This window comes from Girardinichthys multiradiatus, chromosome 3 (genome assembly GCF_021462225.1).
Source record: "Girardinichthys multiradiatus isolate DD_20200921_A chromosome 3, DD_fGirMul_XY1, whole genome shotgun sequence".
Classification (NCBI taxonomy): domain Eukaryota; kingdom Metazoa; phylum Chordata; class Actinopteri; order Cyprinodontiformes; family Goodeidae; genus Girardinichthys; species Girardinichthys multiradiatus.
Genome location: NC_061796.1, coordinates 21,323,108 through 21,333,522, shown reverse-complemented (window position 1 = coordinate 21,333,522; position 10,415 = coordinate 21,323,108).

Genomic DNA, 10,415 nt, shown 5'->3' with positions numbered 1-10,415 from the left:
AGATTAAAGAATTTTATGTGTGAGAAATAGTTTTCATCATATATAGAGGGAGGTTGGCAGCTAAACCCTGAATTTAATTGGAACCAATAAAAGATTCAATTTAAGACGTAAATTCCAACAAAAAAAATTAAATTACAAAATAATTCATGATATTTAAAACCAAAGTAGGTGTCAAAAGTTAGTAGCACAAAGATGATGTTTAGTACCACTAAATCAGGTAATGTACACCTATACTGTCTGAAAATGTAATCCCATCTCAGTCATGTTTCGGTAAAACATTGTCTAAATATGGCTCTGTGCATGCTGGCGGCTCTGTGTCAATAACACCTGCGAGAGCCTTCAGGCTGTGGACCAACTCTCACTTGTTTGACTTTGCACTTCGGAGAGAAGCTTATTTGTAATCCCTGCCATACTGCAGCTTCACATTTCCCTCAAGACCTCACAAACAGCTTGTCAAACTCCTACTTGTGAAATAAACAGCATATTGTGTAGACCAGGCTCAATGCACTGAAAAATATCTTAAAGTAATCTTAAAAAAAAAAAACACTGTGCATTGTTGTTAATGAGATTAATCTTACTTTAAAGGAAGTTTCTGCCCACTAAGTGCCTCTGGATTACTCAGAGAAAATTTGCAACACATCATCGAAGCGTCATGCATAGACGTTTCCATAGGCATGCTTTGTGGTTCATCCATTAATTGATATTAAATTGGTGATGTAAATTTAATTTCACAAGCCACCAAATAATTTATTCAAGGGTATATTTTTATGTGTTAACCCACATCAGACATATTAATGATTGGTAGAAATGATGGTCCATTTGGCCCTCCTGTGGCATGATGGAAAAGCTGGGGTGCCCTATGAGACATTCAGTGTCTAACTTTGCCGCAGGCTTGATCCTTTTAATTTAAGTTGGTAAAGAACTGCAAAGTGCTGCTTTCTCTCCAGAGATGCCTCTGCAAGTTAATTGCATTCTCCGACTTGTTACCAATTTAACACTATCACTCAGATATGTATGCACTCACACACACATTTATGCATTTTCCATTGGGTGACCCACATAGTTTGATTTCTTGACTTATAAAAGGTCTTTCCTGGAAGATTGTTAGATTTAGACATACAATCCAAGTTAAGGAGCAGGTTCAGTTCGTCTGCAAAAACACACAATCACATTAACACTTTTTTGTTAAATACATAGAAACATATCTATCTTGACTGGTGGAATAACAGGCTTGAGTAATGAGGAACCAACTGGCACAAAAATCCACCGAGGACTTAAATAAAAAAAAAACTAAGAGTGATCTAATATCACAGAACCTTGCTTAAAAAAATCCAAACTAAATTGTTTAAGTCTAAAAGGTGAAGTCTGTCTGACAGACAATTGGGATACTATAATAGAAGGGGATAATGATTAGTCGACTTAAAGATTTGGCTGGACTGTTTTATTTTCACAAAACAAAAATTGACAAGTATGGTTAATGGTATACAACTCTTCATTGTACCCTGTCTTTTTTGTATAGGTACATTTAAATATTTTAAAGACAGGAAGATGATCGCTAATGTCGTTCATTAATAATCCACTTACAGAATTACCTTCCATATTTTCTGTTAATGAAGTGAACAGTAATAGCAGATTGTAGTTCTTGCTCTAGATAGTTCCTTCTTCCAGTTTGCTTAGTGTTTGGTTTCCAGCCCATTGACTATTACATTATTTAGGTTGTTGTTTGGGTTGTTGTTCCAGCTCTGGAGCTCAGCATTCCAAGCGAGCAATCCTCTTATACTTCTCCGCATTTTGCCTTTTAAGGTCTTGTATCTCTCCCATTAAGTCCAAATTCACTTTTTCTTGTTTTAAGATATTTGTTAAAGAAAAAGATAAGTGACATATTTATCTCTTCCATTTCTTCTTCAATGACAACATTTCTCTTAGGTGGCATTATGCAAACAGCCTTACCTCTCCTGCAGAAAAAAACTACTATAAGTGGCTAAAGTGCTACTAAAGTTCCAGTGTAGTTGCACAGTTGATTGACAATGAAGCCTGGTGTTGAATCACAGAACCTTGGCTTGGTCTGTTTGTTGTGGTGGCTGATGGTGGTGCTTCAGTATTTTTGCTAACCAGATTATGCCACACGTCCTTATGACAAAATCTCCTCAAACCACAAATGAAGAGGTGGAGATGATTATACATGCTTTCATTGCATTTCATCTTGGTTACTACAATAGTATTTTCAACTGTTTTAATATAAAGGAGTTTGACCCCCACACTGTTCAAAACTGTGCTGCAAGGCCTTTGAACCGTCACTGCACTGGTTGTGTGTTTATTTTAGAATCCACTTCAAAAATATTATCCTAACTTTTAAAAGCCTTTAATGGACAAGCTCCCTCTTACATTTCAGACTCACTGCATCATCACATTCCAGTGTGTACTTTAAGGTCATGAAGCCAGAACCTCACTGTTATCCCCAAACGAACTTCAAACTAGGGATGGTCAAATACAAGGAATGTTCGTAGTTTCCAACGCTTCCATATTTTCTTCATAAGGCCTTGCTTCCTGAGTTTATTAACAATAAAAATTTATTATTTGTGTTTTTGCTGAGAAGCTAATTTTAAATTAAAGATAGTCAGAGATTGTTAATCTAATTGTAGCAAAACTAATTATATTCATTTAGGTATTTAGTTTAAAGATAAGCTAAATTGTGCACAAATAAACATAATTCTGATGGCTAGATAGTGATAAAGTGCTTCCAACATGATTCTTGGTATCATGGTGGAATATGCATCAACAAGCATGAGTGGCATACATTTTCACCTTTGGGTATATAGTGGTTTTAGGGGAATTTGTGGCAATAGTCTGCAAAGGGCTTAAGAAGTACCCCACCTTCAGCTCCAACCCAATGATAAATAAGCAAACTGAAGTATTCCTGAAAAGTGCTTACCTAGACACTTCAGACTAAAAATAAAATGCTGCCTCAATATTTGAGTTGTGCATTTTAATAAGGCTGTTTTGATATGTTATATTCTAATACTGTAATGTCAGTTAGTATTAACCTATATAGTTATTTTTCTAAGATGCATACACTGTAGGTCATTCAGTGGCAAGAACTGCCTTTAAAAAAAGTAACAAAAAAATGAGTCATACATATCCAGTATGTGATCATACATTTAATGTTAGTTTTGAATCAATCATATGATTGTTCAATATTGTTGGGACCCCAGCCATGGGTTACAACATTAAAGGCCAGTAAGAACTTTTCTGGAACTTTCAAAATAAATTGCATTCACCTATTTCCAGTTCAACCCAGGAAGAGGAGGAGTCGGAGCTGAACAAAAACGCTGTGCTCCAACATGGCGGTCTCTTGGCTATGGAACTGTCAATCCGGCCACCAACTCGTTGAGCTATTGACCCACCCGGCTTCTTGTTGACTTGTTGGAGAAATGTTATTTTGATATTGGAAAAGGCGTTTTACGGAATAAACTGGTACGTGAATGGTTCGGATGGAAATACAGGTAGGAGATGGGGAAGATATGGATTTTGAGGGATGGACACCGGTAGGTAGGGGGAGAGGAAGAGGACGTGGACTAAGTAAAATGGATGAAGCAGGGACGTTTGAAAGTCAGGATGGCAAGCGAGAGTTGGAAGGAAGTAGCTCTGATGAAGAAAGGATAGTCAGAAGGCAATTACTGAGGGAGGAATTTAAAATAATATTAAAATTAAGGAATGAGGAGGAACACAATAACCAAAGCCCGATAGTAATTTCTAGAGAAATAAAAAAGAAAATAGGAGAGAAGTAGAAATGGTGAATGTGTTAAGAGACGGAAACTTGTTAGTGACTTGTAAAAAAGAAGAACAAAATATGAAGGCTTTACATGTAGAGGGCATTACCAAAAAAAATGGTTGTAGAAAGAAAGATCTTGGGAGAAAAAAAAATCAGTCTGTGGGGTGATTTTTGGTATTCCTGGATGAAGATTTAGACAAAATAAAAAGAAGCATTGCTGGTGCAAATGTGATCTCGCTGAAAAGACTGTTAATGGAGAAAGAGTAGGAAGTTCGTCAGTTTTAATTGAATTTGCGGAAACAATCTTGACAGAAAACATAAAAATAGGATTTCTTTATGCTGAAGCAGTTAGAAGTATGAATGGACAAAATATAAGAGTGACGGAACAAAAAGAGAGACAAATTCCACAACAAAACAAATTACAAACAGAGGAGAATGTATTATCGGATGAAAAACTCATATTATTCATCAATTATGTCATTAATTGCACTGACCAGGCCTAACATAAAGCTGAAAAAATTAAAATTAAATTTCTGGGTTTCAAAGAGGGATCTTGGGAGAACGTTAATAAAATGTTGGAAACAGAGATGAGACCAGGAATCCCAGCTGATAATCTATGATAATACTACAATGGAATGCACGAAGTCTAATAGCTAACGGACAGGAATTGAAAGGGTATATTGATGGACTTGAAGAGAAACCAGAGGTGATTTGTGTACAGGACACATGAATAAAACCAACGTTAGACTTTGTTATTAAAGGATATGATAGTATAAGGGATCGACCAAAAGAAAATGGAGGAGGGTGTGGGATATACAGGTGTTGGACAATGAAACTGAAACACCTGTCATTTTAGTGTGGGAGGTTTCATGGCTAAATTGGACCAGCCTGGTAGCCAGTCTTCATTGATTGCACATTGCACCAGTAAGAGCAGAGTGTGAAGGTTCAATTAGCAGGTTAAGAGAACAGTTTTGCTCAAAATATTGAAATGCACACAACATTATGGGTGACATACCAGAGTTCAAAAGAGGACAAATTGTTGGTGCATGTCTTGCTGGCGCATCTGTGACCAAGACAGCAAGTCTTTGTGATGTATCAAGAGCCACGGTATCCAGGGTAATGTCAGCATACCACCAAGAAGGACGAACCACATCCAACAGGATTAACTGTGGATGCAAGAGGAAGCTGTCTGAAAGGGATGTTCGGGTGCTAACCCGGATTGTATCCAAAAAACATAAAACCACGGCTGCCCAAATCACGGCAGAATTAAATGTGCTCCTCCACTCTCCTGTTTCCACCAGAACTGTCCGTCGGGAGCTCCACAGGGTCAATATACACGGCCGGGCTGCTATAGCCAAACCTTTGGTCACTCATGCCAATGCCAAACGTCGGTTTCAATGGTGGAAGGAGCGCAAATCTTGGGCCTGGTGACAATGTGAAACATGTATTGTTCTCTGATGAGTCCACCTTTACTGTTTTCCCCACATCTGGGAGAGTTACGGTGTGGAGAAGCCCCAAAGAAGCGTACCACCCAGACTGTTGCATGCCCAGAGTGAAGCATGGGGGTGGATCACAGCACTGAAGCAGTGCTGTGATCGGTAAGGCGTTTTCGTCACTTCCTGTTTTCACTGTAGCACTCGGTGGATGGTTTGGTGTGTGAAGGCTCTCTCAATTGATCTGATTTCTCTCTACTGTGCTATCTCTTACTTGTTCTAATACATAAGCACGTTAAAACACATACTTTCTGTTGCTACTTTTAACGTTTGGGGACTCTCCGTGTCTTACACGGTTTTTCTAGTAGTGATAAGGGGTCGCTAGCTTAGCTTTAGCTCCACCATGGCTACCCGTTCTGCTGTTTCTCTCTCTGAGTCTCCTCCTCTCTCCTGCTCTCTGTGTCAGATGTTCAGTTACTCCTCTGCCTCCTTTAGTGATAATGGTGCATGTAACAAATGTAGCATTTTTGTAGCTTTGGAGGCGAGGGTGTCGGAATTGGAGGCCCGGCTCCGCGCTGTTGAAAAGCCAGCAGATAGCCGAGGCCCCTTAGCCAGCACGGAGCCACCGTAGCAGTCCTTCAGCAGAGCCCGCGCACCCGAGGCCTCAAGGCGGCTGGGTGACGGTACGTAGAAAGCATTGTCCTAGATCCCAGCCCACAGGTCACCTCCAACCCGTCTGCGTTTCTAACAGATTTTCCCCGCTCAGCGACACACCTGCTGAGAAGCCAACTCTGGTAATTGGCAGCTCCATAGTCAGAAATGTGGCACTAGAGACACCAGCGACCATAGTCAAATGTCTGCCAGGGGCCACAACGGGCGACATCAAATCCTACCTGAAACTGCTGGCTGAGGATAATCGTAAATACAGTAAGATTGTTATTCACGCTGGCGGTAATGACACCCGGTTACGTCAATCGGAGGTCACCAAAGTTAGTGTTGCTTCGGTGTGTAAGTTTGCAAAAACAATGTCGGACTCCGTCATTTTCTCTGTTTCCCTCCCTGATCTGACCAGTGACGACATGTTTAGCCGCATGCTGTCATTCAACCGCTGGTTGTCTAGGTGGAGTCCAGAAAACGACGTGGACTACATTGATAATTGGCAAACATTTTGGGGAAAACCTGGTCTGATCCGGAGAAACGGCATCCATCCTACTCTTCTTTCTAGGAATCTGGCCACATTTATTAGTTCTCCAAAACTCTGACAACCCAGGGTTCAGACCAGGAAGCAGGGTGGTAGTTTCACACTCCTCTCTGCAGCTTCTGTACTGCTACCCACCCATTACCCTATTAAGACAGTGTCTCGCCCACGGCCAAAATTGAATAGATTAAAAATAATCTAAAAGGAGGAAATCAGGAAAATCTCATAAAAATAAACACAACTCAGACTAAAAATAAAACATTTAATGTGGCTTACTGAACATAAGATATCTCTCTTCAAAGACTTTGCTGGTTAGTGACCTACCCACCTTTGTCTTCATTCTCTAGACCTTGTGCTGACATATGGCATTGAGTGTAAAACATAACGATATTTTCTCATAACCCTGTCCTGTCTGATCATTTCTTAATAACCTTTGAGTTTAATTTAACCGAGTACTCCACACCTGAAAGAAAATTTAATCATAGTAGATCATTATCAGACAATGCTGTAACAACCTTTAAAGAATCTGTTCCACTTTTAATATCCTCATTATCACAGAAAAACACAGTGGAGGGCAATAATTTTGTTTCTGCCACTTCACAAATTGATTCTCTTGTTGATAGTGTTACTTCATCATTACGTGGTGCATTAGACAATGCAGCCCCCTTGAAAAAGAAGGTAAGTATTTATAGGAGGCAGGCTCCTTGGTTTAATTTAGATCTGCGTGCTTTAAAGCACAATGTTAGAAAATTGGAGAGAAAATGGTGCTCTACACACCTAGAGGCTTCCTACTTAATCTGAAAAAATAGCCTACTGTTGTATAAAAAGAAACTTCGCCAAGCCAGAACAGCTTATTTCTCATCATTAATAGAAGAGAACAAGAATAATCCTAGGTTTCTCTTTAGTACAGTTGCTAAACTTACACAGAGTCATAGCTCTGTTGAACCATCCATTCCCTTAGCTCTCAGCAGTAATTACTTTATGGGATTCTTCCTAAATAAAATTGATTCTATTAAAAATTAAATCTTTGACATACTCCCGAAGATGATTACTTCATCCTCAGCAAGTGAGACAACATTGGAAGTAACTGTAGAACCTGATCTGTGTTTGGACTGTTTTGATCCTGTGGAGGTTCCTGAGTTATCAGAAGTATTAGCTTCATCTAAACCTTCAACTTGTATGTTAGACCCAAACCCAACCAAATTATTTAAGAAAGTGTTCCCTCTGATCACCAGCCCCATTTTAGATATGATTAATCTATCCTTAGTAAATGGATATGTACCACAAGCTTTTAAGGTAGCTGTAATTAAACCTTTACTTAAGAAACCTTCGCTTGATCGAGATGACTTGAAAAATTACAGACCTATATCCAATCTTCCATTTTTATCTAAAATTCTTGAGAAAATAGTTGCTTATCAAATGTGTGAGCATTTACACAGCAATGACCTGTTTGAAGAGTTTCAGTCAGGCTTCAGAGCTCATCATAGCATCAAAACAGCTCTGCTGAAAGTCACTAATAATATTCTTATGGCCTCAGATAATGGACTTGTGCCTGTACTTGTCCTCTTAGATCTGAGTGCTGCATTTGATACGGTCAATCATAATATTCTCTTAGAAAGGCTGGAATATGCTGTAGGGATCAGGGGAACAGCGCTAGACTGGTTTAAATCTTATTTGTCTGACAGATTCCAGTTTGTTCATGTAAATGATAAATCATCTTTAAAATCGAGGGTTAATTGTGGAGTACCACAGGGTTCATTACGTGGGCCAATTCTCTTTACTATATGCTTCCAATAGGTCAAATTATCAGGCAGCATAGTGGTGGCCTAGCGGTTAGAACAGGAGGTTTGTGTTCCAGAAGGGACACAAGGGGCCAGGTTCGTATCCCACAGATTACCACTCTAGGTCCCTGAGCAAGACCCTTAGCCCCAGAAAGCTCCCCAGGCGGTGCACAATGGCAGCCCACTGCTCCCTATAAAGGATGGGTTAAATGCAGAGGACAAATTTTGTTGTAATGTACATGTGCAATGACCCATTAAAATTATTTTTATAAATGTTATGCTGATGATACTCAGCTTTACTTATCCATAAATCCTGATGAGCCCAACAAGTTAGATAGACTACAAGCATGTCTTGAAGACATAAAAACTTGGATGACTTTAATTGTTTTGCTTCTAAATTTAGACAAGACAGAAGTTGTCATCTTTCTTTAAAAAAGAAACTGCTTAGTCAATCACTTAACCTGGATGGCATTAAATTGACCTCCGGTAATAAAGTAAAAAACCTTGGTGTTATTTTTGACCAGGACATGTCATTTAAATCCCATATTAAACAGGTTTCTAGGATTTCCTTCTTTCAACTCCAGAACATTGCCAAAATTAGAAATATCCTATCCAGGAGTGACGCTGAAAAACTAGTCCATGCATTTGTTACTTCAAGGCTGGACTGTTGTAATTCTTTACTATCAGGATGTCCACAAAATGCAGTTAAAAGCCTTCAGCTTATTCAAAAGGCTGCAGCAAGAGTTCTGATAAAAATTAAAAATATAGATCATATTTTTCCTACTTTAGCTTCCCTTCATTGGCTCTCTGTTAAATCCAGAATAGAATTTAAAATTCTCCTCCTCACATATAAAGCCCTTAATGATCTAGCTCCATCATACATCAGAGATCTGATTATTCCAGATGTTCCTAACAGAGCACTTCGTTCTCAGACTGCAGGTGTACTGATGGTTCCTGGAGTCTGTAGAAGTAGAACGGGAGGTCGATTCTTTAGTTATCAGGCTCCTCTCCTGTGGAATCAGCTCTCAGTTTTAGTCAGTGAGGCAAACACCCTGTCTACTTTTAAGGCTAGGCTTAAAACTTTCCTTTTTGATAAACCTTATAGCTAGAGTGGCTTAGGTTATCCTGAGCTATCTTCCTTATTTTTTAGGTTTTTCAGGTTTAGCCTACACCGGCTCAGTTATGGTTGAGGTGCAAACACACCCTCCATTTCTGCTACCTGTATGACCCCTTCTCTTTTCCAATGGTTATAATCAGTCTGACTGAGAGAGGTATCCCAATCCTTGTGGTTTTTATTATAACAATGACCATCAGTGGGACCCTTTGTGGGGTGCCTTTAGACGACATTGTTGTAAATAAGCGCTATATAAATAAATAAACTGAAACTGAAACTATCTGTGTAGTTATGCTGCTATAGGCTTAGGCTGCTGGAGGACATAATGACCACTTTCACCCTCTTTGCTACATTCTCACACTACTCTCCAATTTTGCATTATTTGCTGTTATTTCAGTTTTTTTCTTTATGTTCTTTCTCTTTTGTCTTCCTAGAAGCTACACCCGGCCTGACACTGTGTCTACCTGTGACACCTTTCTGGAGAGGGGCATCATCCAAGCTTCTGCTGGCAACAACGTAATGCTCACCTTCTACAGATGATCCACTTGGCCCTGTCTGTCAGTGTTTAACCTTTTCTCTCTCCTAGATGTAGCAATTGACTGAGCTTTTACTGTAACTAATTATATGTGCTCTCTTTCAGACTCTAACCTTGAAAACTGGCTCAAGGTTTATCTGTTCTTTCTTTCTAGATGAAACGACTAAAGGAGCTACATTTACTAACATTTACTTTTCCTTCCCATAGAAAGTACTCCTGGATCAGTGCTTCTGTGTTCTTTTTGTGTCTCTGCTCTGTTCTCTCAAACTCCCAGTCGGTCGTGGCAGATGGCCGCTCACACTGAGCCTGGTTCTGCTGGAGGTTTCTTCCTGTTAAAAGGGAGTTTTTCCTCCCCACTGTCGCTACATGCATGCTCAGTATGAGGGATTGCTGCAAAGTCAACGCCAGTGACTGTCCACTGTCTCTACATGCTCATCCAGGAGTGACTGCTACAAGTCTCTGACTCGATGCAATCTTCTGGGTTTCCTTAGACAGAAAAACCTTTTTATCCAATTTGAATAAATAACTGAATCTAACTGCACTGTTCAATGATTAGGATTAATTGGAATGTATGTACCTGAC